Source organism: Coturnix japonica, chromosome 1 (assembly GCF_054131305.1).
Source record: "Coturnix japonica strain WE chromosome 1, WE-NBRP24, whole genome shotgun sequence".
In the NCBI taxonomy this organism is placed as follows: domain Eukaryota; kingdom Metazoa; phylum Chordata; class Aves; order Galliformes; family Phasianidae; genus Coturnix; species Coturnix japonica.
The window spans coordinates 147,823,171-147,839,528 of NC_140663.1; positions in this window are offsets into that span (position 1 = coordinate 147,823,171).

A 16,358-nucleotide genomic window follows, 5' to 3' on the forward strand; every position below is an offset into this window, starting at 1 on the left:
TTTTTGGGATCTCCCTGGTTCAAACTTTGCAATATTCTAATGTTGCCATCATTGTTTCCAGTGGATTGAAGCCAATATTAAGCTCCGTGAACAATCTGGTCACAATCTGTTGATTACATGAATGAGCTAACTGAGATTCTCTTCCTTTTGTGGTTTTGACAGCTACACATGGCTGTCCGGTACACGCCCTTTCCTTTGTATCTCTGTCACCACTGTGGAAATGCACCACCCACCACCTCACTGTGCTCAAATCCACTCTTTGTTCTCCATAAACTTTCATCATACATTGATGAATGTCAATGAGTGCAATTTTTTCTACATGGAGAAAAGTGATATACTTTTGCTTCCTACACAGTTCCATGTTAGATGCCATTTTGTCAGGCTGCACCTCTGCTGCCATCTGTCACACAGCAACAAAAGTAATGGAACATTGTTGGGAAGGTTCAACGTCTACTGCCATTCCACCAACAACCACCTCTGACATCATGGGCCAGGATAATAAAAACTTTTGTATCAGCCCTCTTATTTATTATGATCAATGGAAGACCTTTTCAAAAGGTTATATTAGAAACCTTTCCAAAGTGCAGTCAACAGATTTTACCTAAACTCTGTATTTGTCATTTTGAAAGGGCTGCGTTTGTATCTGGCTGTATTGAGATGCATGTTATTGGGGAGGCCACAGATAATAGCTCAAAATTACCTGTCAGATTTCTATGTTCAGCGCTGTTTTCTACTCTGGCAGTTTGCATGCTTCTGCAAAATTTATGGGTGGAACTTTTATATTTCATTCCAAGTTATTGATGGAAATGTTGAAAACACTAGTCCTATTATTAACATCAATAAAATGTAATTAAGATAGCTCCTTTAATGATCTTCCTCCGTACACAACAGCTTTCTTATAATTCAGAATCAACTTAGGGTGTACTTTTGTGGTTCTGGATAACGATATTCATTTAATCAACATCCCAGTAATGCTACATTTTACAAAACTCTAACTACATTACATCTATGAAATTTCAATCAAATATGTACACCTGCTGAAGCATGAAATAGCGGGACCTAATTTCTGTAACATCATGTGGGCTGGCATTAATAACTATTTCACCATTTTAATGTCTGTCTTAGCAATTGTAACAGTTAAATATTTTATCCAATAACTGTCTCCTGGAGGTGTTTCATGTGGAAATATAGCTCAGGCTTTCTTCTTCCTTTGTAGGTGACAGTCCTGACTATTAGATGACCGTTAGGTTCTGTACTATCAGATCATTATCTTTTGCACCATGGCATAGTTCTGTGATGAATGGAGACCATGTGCAGATTGCCACCCAAAAGGCAGGTTTGATTTTATCCCCTCCCAGTGCTACAAGAGAAATGAATCAGTTTGCTGTTTCCCTGGTGTTCTCACTATAGCTATTACTCAAAGCAGAAAAGTACCACTGCTCCTGCCACAAAAAGTGAATAATGAGCTTTGTGCCATCATCATCTACCTGTGGCTGAGCAGTTACCTTCCTGCATTGTTATCAAGCAGGACTCATCTGGGACTTGTCCCTGTGCTTGGTTTGTAGTGGCTGTCTCAGGACAGCACTTTAATAAGCAAGATGACTTCATGCTAATCTCTGTTCAAAGTGTTGGTAGTGTGGATCTCCTTCTCAAGAGCCTCAGAATTTCTACAGATGGACTCATTATTTTGGGATGTGGGGCTCTGTAGGACTATCTCCTTAAAAGCTAGACATTCCAGAGATAAAGTTGGGAGTTCAAAGTCCTGTGTTGGATCTTGCACGGTGAGCCTTAGCAGTTCTTCCCCTTCATAAAACAAGAAGTGCCTAAGTAAAGCTATGCTTGGATCAGGAGCAATTTAGTGCCAGAAGTACTCTGCATCCTCCTAACAAGCACTTATAAATCAGTGCCTCCACTAACGTAATCTCTTTCAGTTCTTACAAGAAAAATGAGTTAATTCAGCAAAAGCTGTTTTGGCAGTACCACTGTTTGTATAACAGAAGCTTCTGCTGTCAATCAAAAATCATGTTCTTGATGACAATCACTGTGTTGGCAAAAGCCAGTGTAACAGACGCAAAATAAATTGCTTGCACTTTGAAGTGACTTTGACAACCACAAATAGTTGGACCCTAAATCTCTACATCTCTATTGAAATAGGACAAGCTTGAAAGACATCTAAACATGTTTGAAATTTTTACATGGTACCTCATGACAGGACAAAGAAAAACTGAGACTATTACATTTTCATTTTAATATTGCATTTGAATACTCCAGTAGATTTTCCACAATTGATTTTCAGCTTCAGCTCAACAGGCAATTCTACCTGCGTGATAGAGCCAGGGTTTCATTTATCTACTACCCTGCAGCATTCAATGCTGATACAGCTGGTGATTTGCAACTATGAAAAATGTAAGTAAAATGGTACACAATAAATAATAGTACCAAATGATAAGCAATAAAGAGTTAGATCCCAAGTGTCTCTTTCTGAACTGCAGAATTCATACGTTGGCTCTTTAGTGTTCTCTTGAATTTAGGAAATCTTCTGTTCATTCTTATCACTCCAAAATACTCTGGAGTTAAAAATTATTAGACCCGTAGAAATTTTACATCACATAGAAATTATTGACTGCTTTTTCTTCAAAGATTTTCTTCTAACCTCTGTTTTTATTATCACTTATTCCTTGCTATTTCATGGACATAGAGTGTGTTACACAGAGAGGAACAGACCATGAAGACAGCACTTGCTTTACTGAATCTATAAAAGTAAAGGAGGAAAGAACGTGATGTATCACATAAGTCCAACGAACTATATAAGCAGAACACATCAAGCCAGCACATTTTCTTTACTACTGGAAAAAAGACTGTGAGCAAGCAGCTGGTATACATTAAAGGATAAACACTTTACTGGTGTATAGTAATATGTACACATTCCATGGCATTACCACTTTACGATGTGATCAAACAAAATGTCACAAGCAAAGAAGAGATGAGCTAGTTTGGTACTTGTCCAGAAGACCTCCAAGGAGCCCATAGCTACTGTGTGAAGTGATGTTAGCAATTCATGGGATGGTATTCTTCCATGAACAAGCAACCAACTGTGATTAAAGAGGTGACTGCAAATTGTTTTCAGTATGTAAAAAAAAAAAAAAAAAAAAAAAAAGTTGGTTTCTGAGAACTTCTTCAATGCAAGAAGCACTGACTTTGCTACTTATTTTCCACTTATGTAAATTTTAATGCTTTTCCAAGGAGGATGTGGTAGACTTTAGTGTTATATAAATTCTGATCAAGCTGTTGATGTGCAACAGGACAGACCAAATCAAAATCATTCAAAACTAAGAGTGGTATCCGGTGGTATTACTCTAGTAAATCTAATTTAAGCAATTTTTTTGTTGATACACAATAGAATCACTTTTTGTAAGTAATAGAATAATGAAGGGCTGAGTGGCAGGTTACCATCTGAAATAAATTTTTAAAAACATGGAATAAAAAGGGGAGCAATAGGCCAGTAGGTAGACTGTACTCATTTTGTGTTGTAATGTTTCTGATTAAAATGAGCTGCTTTCAGAACATTTTCTTCAGTCAAAAAATGTATATTTGACCATCCAGAAATTGTTTTCTTTGGGGGGTGGCTGGATTCATGAAAAATGTTACCAATCTTTTTTTCCAAATTGTATTTTTAAAGATAGTTATGATGATTTCAGTCTTTTGCACAATTACCCAATAGCCAACATATTCATCCAGTATATGCAAGGTCAAGATTCACAATTTTCCCTTGCTTCACAACATCTGGCCCACTGTTCCTATCAATACTTTTACTCCTGCTTTTTGGAACATTCTGCATAGGATCTTATTCATTTACTCCAAGTACAAAATGAAATGATGTCAATAGCAATTATACATAACCTAGAGCAGGAAAAAGATAATGCTCAATCAGTTAGGTGAAACTCTGAAGTCACTAGATGCAAGATTTCATGTAACATTTTTCCACAGAAGTAAATAGTGGGACTTCTAGAAAGAAGGACAGTTCATATTGAAGTATGAACAAGATGCAGTTCGTCCTACTAGATTTAATTATATGATGGAAATACAAGATATAGTTCACCAAAATATTGTCTAAATACATATGTCAACATATAATCTGTGATCTTAAGGCACAGTTCAAGTAAAAGGAGATTTAAAGGGCATTAAAACCAATACAGAAAATGTTATCAATATTGTGATTCTCAGCTAATTAAAGTAGACAAATAGTTTTATTCTGTCTTCTTTTTTTTTTAATTCATCCCAAAAATAATAAAAACAATAAAAAAAACCATTGCATTCTAACTGAAATTTGTTAACCTTTACATTTCAGCTAAAAAAAAGAGAGAGAAGAGACAGATACAGAGTGAAAATCTCAGATCACATATTTGATTATAAAACTAAAAATACATCTCATCAATCACTGTACTTTATAGTCATTTATCTAAACACAGTATTATCATGTCATTTGCACCAGTTAATTCTGCATTATTTTGGTTTGCAGATCTACTGCTTTGAATCAGTTTGCAAAGCTACTATGGATGAAATTCTCATTATTCTTTAATGCTTCATTGCTAATTGCTATGGATTTACTTTTCACACTGAAATTAGAATAAAACAGATGAACATAATCTCAGCGTTTTAATGATGTGGATTTATTTCCTTTTACTTTCTTCTGCAAATTGTAAGTCATGAGAATAATATGATGTAGTGCTTTTTATGCCTAGTGAAAGTAAATGACAGCTTGTTAAAGCACTTTGATGTAAGCTGCATTTGAATTAGGATATATATATATATATGTATATATATATACATATAAAAATTCACTGACATAAGAAAGAAAAAGGCTGGATTCCATCATATATATTAGCTATTTGAAAGATAAATCACATATTTTTTCATTAAATTGTATTTCTTAATGTATATTAAATGAAATAAGTAGTCTGTTTAAAAGCAGCTTTACAGAATAAACCATGGGGCTGACAAGAAGCTTGTTGATCATGGTGAGCACATTTCACCTTGTATTTGTGGTTCCGGTAAAGATAAAAATATCTGAGTTTGATGATATGTTTTGATGTCTGTGCTATCAAAAAGAATCTTTTAACTTACTTTTGATTATATGGTAGCTGAGCTGTCTATTGGTAATAGGTTTAACAGTACTTTTTGACAGTGTTATGTAACCACCTCATTTGTTCAGGACATATTCACAAACTAAAGACCTTTCCTCCTTGTTCCAGCTTGTTTATTCTCATTTAATCACAGTTTTCCTCTCCACAAATTGCATTTTTTTCCTGTCTTTTTTTCCTGCCTTTTTATTAACATGAAGTAAACATCTCAGTTCTTTTATTCAGTTTCTTCTTACAGATATCACTTCTGACATTCTGCCACTGAGTACATTTAATGTTGGATTTCCTCTTGTTTTTAATAACATACTTTGTTTATAATATTAAAAATCATTACTGCTGGTATGCCACAAAATTCAGGGGATTTTTTTTCATACAGTCTTCTATTTGTGTTATCTCAGTAGAAATTCTGATCATAGGGCATAACCTTTTGTAACATTTGATCACACACTAATTGATCTTCCTTCTATGACTTGATGACAAACCCTTTTATAACAGGTAAAAGAGAATAGATTTGTCCTAATTCTGTGGGGAAAAAGAAAAATTAAAAAAAAAAAAAAAAATCATTGCAGGTAGTAATTAATTTGCCCTGAAATTTTATTTGTTTTTGAAATCCTTTTTCCCTTAAATATTCAAAATAAATAATTTTTTTTAAAGATATCATTTCAAGTACAGATGTTCATATCAATTTAGAAGATTCACTTGCTCTTGTGAATCTTCTAACTCAGAATACTGAACACTTATGAATGGTTTCATTTACTTAATCACTGCTGCTTATCTCAGATGTTTGATTCTTTGCTACAACAGCATTGTCCTGGCTGATTCTTTTATCTTGCATATTGATTAGTAAGTGCTTTCTAGTTACTCTTCAATCATTCAGAGACAGCAGATTTTTCAAATGCAACTGAGTGAATTGAGTAGGAAATTTCATCACAAACCCTTGTTACAAAAATATCTAATTACCTATGTTTCAAGTTTCCCTTCTGAACTGAGCTCCAAACTTACAAGTTCTTGATCAATATGTATGAAAAGGCTTGTAGTCTCACTGAGAACAATTCTTGACTACTATCCCCATCTTTGAAAGAAACCCAACCCTAGGCAGAGATGTAGCTCTCTACGTTACACTATCAGTAGCTTTAAATAAAGGGTAAAAATGAGTTGATAACTTGATTCTATACACTGTTGCTCTGTGTGGGGTATCTCATAGCAGATGAAATTCTGAACTCTCAGTTGCTGTCTTCTGTTCTTTGAAACAACTATTTACTTCTTTTTCCCTGATTACTCTATTTCATGATCTTCTGCTCGGTTCTAGAGCAAGCTACCCCATCTGTTACCATACAAAAAAATACTGTTACAAGCTTTGGAATAAAAGTTTTTTATACGTGCATCACCCTATCCCATCTGCACCATTCACACTTTGAGAAACTGTTCCTGTTCCTTAGATGTTTTACTCTGCAAGCAATTTCTCCTCATCCTGTCACTGTCTGCCCTTCTGAAAAATCCCTCCCCAGCTTTCCTGTAGGCCCCCTTGGGGTAATGGAAGGTCTCTATGAGGTCTCCTTGGAGCTTTCTCTTCTCCAGTTTGAAGATCCCTAGCTCCTTCAGCCAGTCCTAACAGGAGAGGTGCTCCAGGCCTCTGATCATTTTTGTGGCCCTCCTCTGGACCTGCTCCAGCAACTTCATGTCCTTCTTGTGTTGAAGGCTCAAGAACTGGACATAATACTCCTGATAGGGTCTCACAAGGGCAGAGTAGAGGGGCAGAATCACTTCCCTCGACCTGCTGCTCACTTCTCCTGATGCAACCCAGCATATGGGTGGCCTTCTAGGCTGCAAGTGCACACTGCTGGCACATGTTGAATCTTTCATCAATGAATGCTCCTAAATATTTCTCCTTAGGACTACTCTCAAGTCATTCTTCACCCCAGCCCAGACACAGGACCTTGCACTTGGCCTGTTGAACTTCATGAGGTTGGCATGGGTCCTCCTTTCAAGCCTGTCCAGGCACTCTAGTGTGTTAACGCATCACCAAGCTCATGTCATTACATTTTAAAAAAGTCCTTTCATCCTTGTCCTTTTGAGGACAGCATCCTTATCACAGCAACTTTCGGCCTTAATCAATGAAGAATAACCACTAATTTCCCCCAAAACTAATGTGTGCCAATGCACTTTTTGGAGCTGAGAACAGTCTTTGAGGAGTTTTAGAATTCCATGTCATGTTCAGTTTTTCAAATACATTGACACCATATATTTTCCCTTTCATAACAAGTTACCCTCAAGAACTGCCACATGATAACTTCGCCTCTAGAAAATTCAGATCTTTCTTGAGTCTAAATGAAATTTCAGAGATGACGTTTGATATGACAGCTCATAGAGAACTATCAAGGCAAATTCAGTTGACTACTAACACCAGTAATGTGGTGTAGAGAACATGTTACAAAGAAGGAGGAAATGAAAAATACAGCTCTTGTTTGTAGAGGAATTATGTGTCACCATTAATTAGTAACTGTGAATTAGCTGTTGGGTTTTTTTTTAACCATTTAGAAAATACGAGATGAATCACACTTTGGCAAAGCTGATCTTCCTTTGGGTACAGAGGATCAAAAAGTAATGAACCTTCCATCTAGCTCTCAGGTAGGGAAATGTGACTGAGGTGAGGGCACCTTTAATAAAGTTTCTCTAAAATAAAATAATAATAACAATGTTATTAGGTTTTGTTGTTTTTGTTGTTCCCTTTTCACTTTTTCATTATCTGTCATCTATTCTCTAAAACTGCTTGTGAGAGAATTTATCTCACCCAGCCTTTCCTACATAAGGCATAGAATCTAGCATAAGTGATCATTCATAAAATGGGGAAAAGAAAGATCTCTGGCAGATGGAATGGATGCTTACCTCAAGAGAGGTAAGAACCTTGTGCAGATGGGACTTACGAAGGAATCTAAACCCCACTAATCATATCATGGCTATACATTTGTTATCTGTGTCTATAAGATACACCTAGCACAGGTGCTCACCAACTATGTTTATTTTCTAGTTTTCTAAGAGAACTATAAACCCACAATATATAAATGTTGTACAGTTGTAATGAGAATTTTTTTCCTGTCTGATGAGCTTAAACTTTCCACATCATTAAATTAGAATGAAAATATATATGTTTGCACCACAATTTGCTGATTCTTTTCCAAAACATTGGTTTAGATTTTGCGTGGCAGAAGGTAGCTAAGTATTTTTCTGCTGAATATAATTGAATAGGAATCATTGTTGTAACTAAATCTGCCTGCTCCAACATCTCTAGCTCAAAAGAGACAACTCATTAAGGATTCACTTTTAAGAATTTTTCAAACCTTGTTTTTTAAGTAATGATGGACTCTTTCAGTCATTTGTATTTAAGGCCAAATCTTCAAATATGTCTGTATCTTGACATTCACATGCTTAAGTATATGTTACTTTCAAATAACTTTCATTTGCTAGAACAAATTTCCACTTGAAATTTGGTTACTGTATATTTTTACCTCACTGTTTACACATCTGAGAGCTTTCAACAAGCAGCTGATGTTTCTGAACCTTCCAGTGTATAACATCGGGATCACGCATTAATGACCCCTTGCAAATTTTCTGGTATTTAAAAGATTATTACTAACAGTGATGCAGAATTATAGCCTTCTGCCAGGATCTTTCATGCTTGTCTGTGGTATGATAAAAAAAAAAAAAATAAAACTTCACTTTTGTTAGTATGATGTTAATCTGTATTGTTGTTTTTATGTTGGCACGACAGATTAAAGGCTGCTGATAAGGTTAACATGGGTTTAGCACTATGTGTAAAAAGACATATAGAATAAAAGCAGATAAAATATCTCCACTTGTCAGCTGCTGCAAATCACTCTTCACCTGTTTCTCACACCCTTTTTGACTTAAAAAAAAAAAAAAAAATTCAAAAAATGCCCTTCATTTTATTTTCACTCTGAGATTTTTTTCATCCATCCCATCACATTCATGACCCATCAGTCAAGACTTCCAGTTACAGAAGACATACAGTAATGCAGCTGAAAAAGCTGCTGCAATGACAGATAAAATTAACGTCAAGAAACTTACAGTCATCCAAGGAAAAAAAAAAAAAAAAGTCATTGATCTTTTTTTTTTTTTTATTCATTCCATAGAGACATCTATCTTGGTTTTTGATCTTGAAGTTTAGAGGATTAAAAATAACAAGGGAAAATGCCTTTATCTTTCTGCCTCTTAACTCATTATTTAAGATAATGCAACTATTTCTTCCACAGAGGTTACTATCTGTAGTTCAGTTCTTGTTAACTACAGTTGCTGCGGTGTATTGAATGGAATTTTCAAGAAAATAATTAACAGCCTTATTTAATCTGCACTAGTCTGCCAGTCTGACAAGCCCAGGAAAATATTTGGTAATTACTGAAGTTATTTATATCAATTATACTAACCTTTACATCATCAAAATGTTTAAATCCTAAAGCCAACATATCCTGCTTACCTTGAAGTCCCACTGAAGCCTGTCACACCTAAAGTGCAGGAGAACGTTTCCGCAGAAGTGCAATAAAAAAGAATCCAGAATGGAAAGGAAACATTTACTCGCTCACCCGAAAAAACTGCTATGCTATGGGGCACGGAAGCACTCAGTGACAGCTTTTAAAACGAAGAACTGTCTTGAGGAATAATTCAAAATGTTATTTAGATGAAAGCTGTCAATAAAATACACCCTGGATAGCCAAGATTGATAATAAAGTGAAGTTCACAGCATCTTTAAAACAAAAATCTCCATAAGAACTGAAATAATAAGCCTGATTACTATGTAAAATTTTAGAAAATATCAGAATAAATATCTTAGGATTTATATTAAAATAAAACAGAATTCTTTCAAGTTCAAACTTTAATGAATCAAACAGTAGATTCACAGAATCACATGCACACCTACCACACAACAGAAACATAAGATTTTTTTCTTAGATAGTTCAGTCAAAAAATGGAATAGGATCTTCCAGTGAAATTGTTTTAACATCTTCAAGACACCGTTGATGATTAGATGTTGGTTTTATACCTCGGAGAGGATAATAGAGGAATGTGAATTGACTGTTCTGGTAACTGTCAATTCTAAAGATATGTGAACTTTCGTTAGAGAAAGGAAAATAAAATCTAGAAGAGGATGACTACAGAATGCTCACGTGTGGTTGTAATCAGTAATAATAATGCTTATTTATTCCAAAAATATTGCACTTGTTTGCATTGCATCTGTATAGTTATGACAAAATACTTTGAATAAAATTATTCTTTGAAGAGAATAATTGGGAAATATCATTACTATTCTCATTACTATTCAATATTATATCAGCAAATTCTAGAAAAAAATATAGAAACCAGATTTAATAAAATATCAGTTGAACAAAAGAATATATGTATGTAAGAGCTCAACTACTGCCATAACATGTATCCTTTTTAAGAAAGAAAATACCAAACATCTTCTCTCATTCTTCTTTCTTTAGAAATATTGAATATGTTTTGTTAACAGCAGTGTCTTGGGGATACACGAGCAATTGCCAGATAGATATGCAAGACATATCTTGTAACAGAAGACATTTATTTTACCACACCATTCTGAATTGCAGTTTGACCATAAAAATATTAAATCTGAACATATGTGTACATATTGACTTACATACTTGCAATAAATGAATTTTTTCACCTACTAGCTTGAAACTAATTCTAATTTCAAAAGATGACAGGCACACTCAACAATTGCCTACTAGATTAGAGGAATGCACTTACTGATATACATACTGATATACCAGGTATATCTTAGAAATGAAACTTTTCCATCAGGCAGTTTCTAGCAGAATCCATTTTTTTCCATTTTTTCTAGAACTAGTACCCTAGACCCTCTCTAGAAATTTTGGTACACATGCAACACTTCCTGGCCATTCAGGAAACAATCATTTGTACTTCAAATAAAATAAGCTATAAAGAAATTAATACATAAATAAGATTTATAATTAGAGCAGAAGAGAAAGATATTTACCTGGTTTATACACAGTGAATATAATAAGCATTCCTTCTTTAGCTGTATATAACTTTTCTTGTAGTGTATTACTGAATCTCAAGCTCAAGGGAGCCCAAATGATAGACAGTGTGTTAATGGCCTTTTAATACAATGTATTCTAGATTCATGTTATTGGGGTAATGGGTCCCACTGGGATCAGCCGAATCTGATCATGTGATATTGCCTGCTCTTCCCTGCTGACCTGGTTAAATAACTCATCCAACATCCCTCATATATCAGAAGTGACTTTGGTTTACCAGGAAATCCCTCAGCATCTGTACTTACTCCTAGCTCTTTCTACTAACTGAGTACTTTGTTTCTCCTTCTCATTGCCAGCTTCTTCACCAGCTATGGGCATTACCCAGGCTTGCTAAACCAAACTACATGCACATCATCACAGTGTTTCATCTCTTAAGACTGGTATATCTGTGATGGCAGACCACAAATAGCCTCAGTAAATCTTTCCTTACAGAAAAAAATCTCCAGACTTCACCTTGCCTGTTGGACCATTCTGGCCTGTTTTGCTACCAGAGTTTGAAAGGCCTTTCAGGCTTCCATCTCGTGAGAGATCATCCTTTTTTTCTGAGGCTTTAAGCTGCCAGGTTTACCCAGACTTATTCTTGAACTCTATACAGATAGCCACTTGTAAACTAGCATTTTCTATGGAAATTGATAGGTAAAAGAAGGTCTGTATCTGATTTCTGCATTTTAGTTGACTAGAGAGATGAACACAGTCCTAATTCACAACATGAGATGCATTTCATTGTGGAAAGCATGTGAAGATAAAGGCAAGATAAATGTTACTCTGAATTTTGAATTACATCAACTGAAACAAGGAATATGTTCACGAACTATAAAGTGCAAGACAAATTTGTGTCAGGTAATTGTTCTTTTCTCATGGCTATCTAAGGAATGTGAATTAGTATGGGAGTATAAAGTTATATAATTCACATAAAGTATGTGAATTATAAGGCAATGGAAAGGCAAGCCAGGGAGAAAAAAAAAAAAATAGAACCAAGAAACAAACAAACAAACAAAAAAAGCAAAGCAAAGACCCTGTAAGCTATATAAAGCAATATGGAAAACATGCAACAATATGTGAAATCAATTACTTGCATGAAAGACATCTTACCTCACAGAACGCGTCAAGTGGCTACAGCAACGATGCCACAAACTATTGCTACATGATTATGAGAGCAGGAGAACAAATGTCACTGTACAGTGTCAGATCACTGGGACGGCACAGCAGAAAATCACCTATACTTGCACTAAACCTAGGCACTCCACAAACACTTGATGTTGCTTTTCTCTTGGCTTGTGTTCATTATATTCGTAATTTTTTTTCATTAATTTTATTTCTTTTCTCGTCTTTTTCTTCTCTGAGCAATGGTAAAAAATAGATTTTTCTGAACAGCTGTAAAAAAGAAAATAGATTTTACTGTCTGATATCTTCATGAGTGAGGGTATCATTGACAATTCCTGCTTCACAGGAATTTGTACTAAGAGGATAAAATCAATAACCAGAAGAAAAAAAGTTAACTTGGTGTGAAGCATACATTTAAATATTAGCAATAAAAGCTAAAGGGGGATACTGCAACATCCTCTCTGATTCCCAGAACAGACTTAGGCTTTTTTACCTCCTTCAGTAAAAGTGATTATCAATACAGTAAGGCCTCTAAACAGAAGAATTGCTTTTGTCCTGAGTGATTAAACAGGAAACAAATATCTGCTTTGAGGATGCCTGCTGCCTGGTGAGAAAGCTAAATGAGGTAAAGGTGGGTCCTGAATTTGTAAATTCTGTAGGTATTTTGTTTGTTTGTGTTCTTCTTGTGTTTTCTTTTTTCAGCACAGGAATGAAGCTTAAGAAACTACAAGTTATAATTTTAAGCCAGTTGCCCAACAGAAATGTGCTCAGATACTTTTCAAATCTACAAGAGATTTTTGGAGCATAGAAAGACTATGTGGCTGGATGAAGTCTCAAGATGACATGATGAAGTTTTTGAAACAACTTAGCAGTAGGGCCTTAGAAAATGGATGAGACAAATACTTGGCTGCACATTTGGTCTGCATCTTTCCCTGTCTCTTATCTGTCAAAGCAAAAGGAGACAAACCTCTCACTGGAAGCTTAAATAAGCTTTTTCCTTAAACCTTTGGCAAACTGATTAATGAGTTGGACAGAAGAATACCTGGGCTGCTTTTGTTGCTCTTTTCTACACTGCACCACTGAAATACTGTTGCTATTTTCCATGGCCATAAAACCAAGTGCAATCCATGATTTTAGACAGAAAAATATCAACAACAAAAATGCCTCCAGATTTTCCTACCATCTGAAGTACACAATAAATCTGAATAAAACCATGACCATACTTAGAGATAAATAGATGTGTTTTTTTGTATTTTAATAGCTACGCCATGATACTACATCCAGATACATAAAGTAGATTATCTGCAGATCACCTCTGATTGAAAAAGCACTGTATTATGAATCTGATAACCCATCAGTTCTCCCCTCGAGAGAAAAAATAAGACAAATAAACAGAAATACATCAAACCTCCATATTCCCTCTACTCCAAAATTCCATTTTTCACTTTCTTCTTTTTCACTGTGCTTTCATTGGAGTACATTTACACTGAAGTTAGAAAGCTAGTGGCCCATCATCTTTGATCAGTCAACCGAAGAAAGAAGATTCTCAAAATAATGATATAACAACAGTTAAACTGAGGTTGCACTATAAGCCTTCTGGATTTATGAGTAAATAAGTAACTAGATTAATAAGGTAGACTCATACAGAAAATTTACATTCTGCAGCGGTACTTTATCTCATTGACTTCATCCGGGGGTAAAGGAAAAAAGAGAGAGAGTACTGAAAAACAAAAAAAACCACTATTAATGAATAACAAACAGAAAGAAATGCTAAGAACAGAAGGAAGATTGATGTTAAAAATCCAAGTCAGGTTAGGGTTTTTGGCAACAGTCTCTTCAGAACTAATTTGTATTTACGTAGCTTAGATAGAGTTTTATTATCTTGGTCTACTTAATGACAGGAAATCAAACAATATGCATCCCTACTTTACAGGGGAAAAATAAATAAATAAATAAATAAATAAATAAATAAATAAATAAAGCATGCTGATGCATAACTCTGAGAAACTTTTACTCAAATAGTTTCAGTAGACAAGATAATCTTTTGATATTTCTGTTCTTAATCAAATATGAGCTTTCTCTGTTATTTGCTAGAAGTAGGAACTTCTACAACCCAAAAAAGTTATCTTTGTGATTGCAGCAAGGCCTAGGCATTTGGAACGGAAGTGGAATCTGTAGTGTTCCTCTGTCACAACCTCTATTTGCATAACTGGCCTCTGGGTCATCACAGCCAGACTAAAACACTGTCTTATTTGAATAATATTTCATCATGTTCATTGTGTTCATTTGCAGAATAGCTCTACATAGCAAAAGCAAAATCACCCAAACAGTGCAAGAACAACATTATTGTTATCTAAATTATGACACTATGACACCTCTAGAAATGAAATGTATTAGATTACAGTGACCACACTGTCACAATGTTTTATACAATGTAAGACATCTTTACTTCTTGACCATCAGTGAAAGACCATTTAGTCTTGTGGCTCCTTTACCAGGTACAGAAAAGATTCATGACTATTTAGGAAAGGAAATGTGGAAAAACAGCAAGATAAGTTTAGGAAAGTTTGAAGTTTTATCATTCCATATCAAGCTTCAATTTCTCTTCTGACACTGGTTAAAATGTGTTTGATTCCCAGATAGTCTAAAACTGACACATGTATACCATGCAGTTCTATCTGCTTAACTAACCAGTGCTTCTCACTCCTTGAACTGCAAGCCTGAATTCAGATTTTCATCAATTCTGATCTCTTACATTCACAAAATGTAAGACATATACAATAAATTCTCATCTGAAAGTTCTGTTTGTGTTGTTCAGTTTCCTCAGGCTTATTCCTCAGGAATAAAAGGGGGAAGGGAAGATAGTTCTATGATTGGGTTTTGCCATGGCACTTGATAATATTCAGGAAAGACTAACTCCTGGGAAGAGAAGAAAACAACATATGCAGCCCTTTCAAGAATATAATTACCATTCCTTTCTGCTGCATTGTATTTCATAGCTGCAGATCAGATATTGAAACGTGTATTATACAGTGACAGGAGTGGAAAATGGTCTTTTTTTTATGCACATTTGTTTTTATCCTTACTTGTATATTTTCACTGGAGCTGAAAACAACTAACTAGGCAATCAAAGCTTGTCTGCCTTTGAATTTGAAGCTTGAGATTTTCCTTTTTTATTATTATTGTTTCTTAACCTAAGATGTGTTTAATATTTCTTCACTTCCACTGCTTCTGTTATCCACAAGTTTAATTCTCAGCGGTTTGATTGTTACTTCAAGTATTTTGAAAGAAAATTGTATGGAGTCCTAAAAAAGAGAATGGCATCCCCTTTACAATTTACTCAAAGTTCTCAAAAAATTTTAGTGCATTGGCTCAGCAGTATCTCCTGTCGCTGAACAACAACACAACTTTCTTGAATCTTGTACCCTGAGGCAAGGTAGTTAGTTAGAGTTAGACTGGGATTCAGGTGTCACTGTGCCAGCGCAGCTTAGCAGACAACAGTGGCTGATGAAATGCTTCTTTATGAGAGGAGGATTTCAGGCCACATAAAACATTTCTTCTCCTGTTACAAAAGCTTATCAGGTTCCGGAGGCTTTAAAAAGTCCACATGGGAAATTCAATTTATATAAAGGAGCTTTAATCAATTATGTCAAAAACGGTTCCAAAAGAGTGAAAACATATCCAAGAGAACAATATCCTACATAAGACAATGAAGGAAACTAAGCATCTGTGGAGCAGCTGGGGCAGATCTAAAGCTTGGAACTCCGCTGCTATTGTTGATATTTGCGCTATGTTATGAATGCAGTCATCCAGGCATGATTTTTGTATTAACAGCAACAAAAATTGAGGGCTAATCAAATGCTAGGTGTTTGAAAAAGAATGATAAAAGCTCATCATTGCATTCAAAATCCAGATCAGTGTTAATCCAACATAAACTACACCGGAGTCAGAGAAAGTAAAATTCTCCAACACTTCATTCTAGTATCTTCATCAGACTGACAGCACACACACACAAACCAAA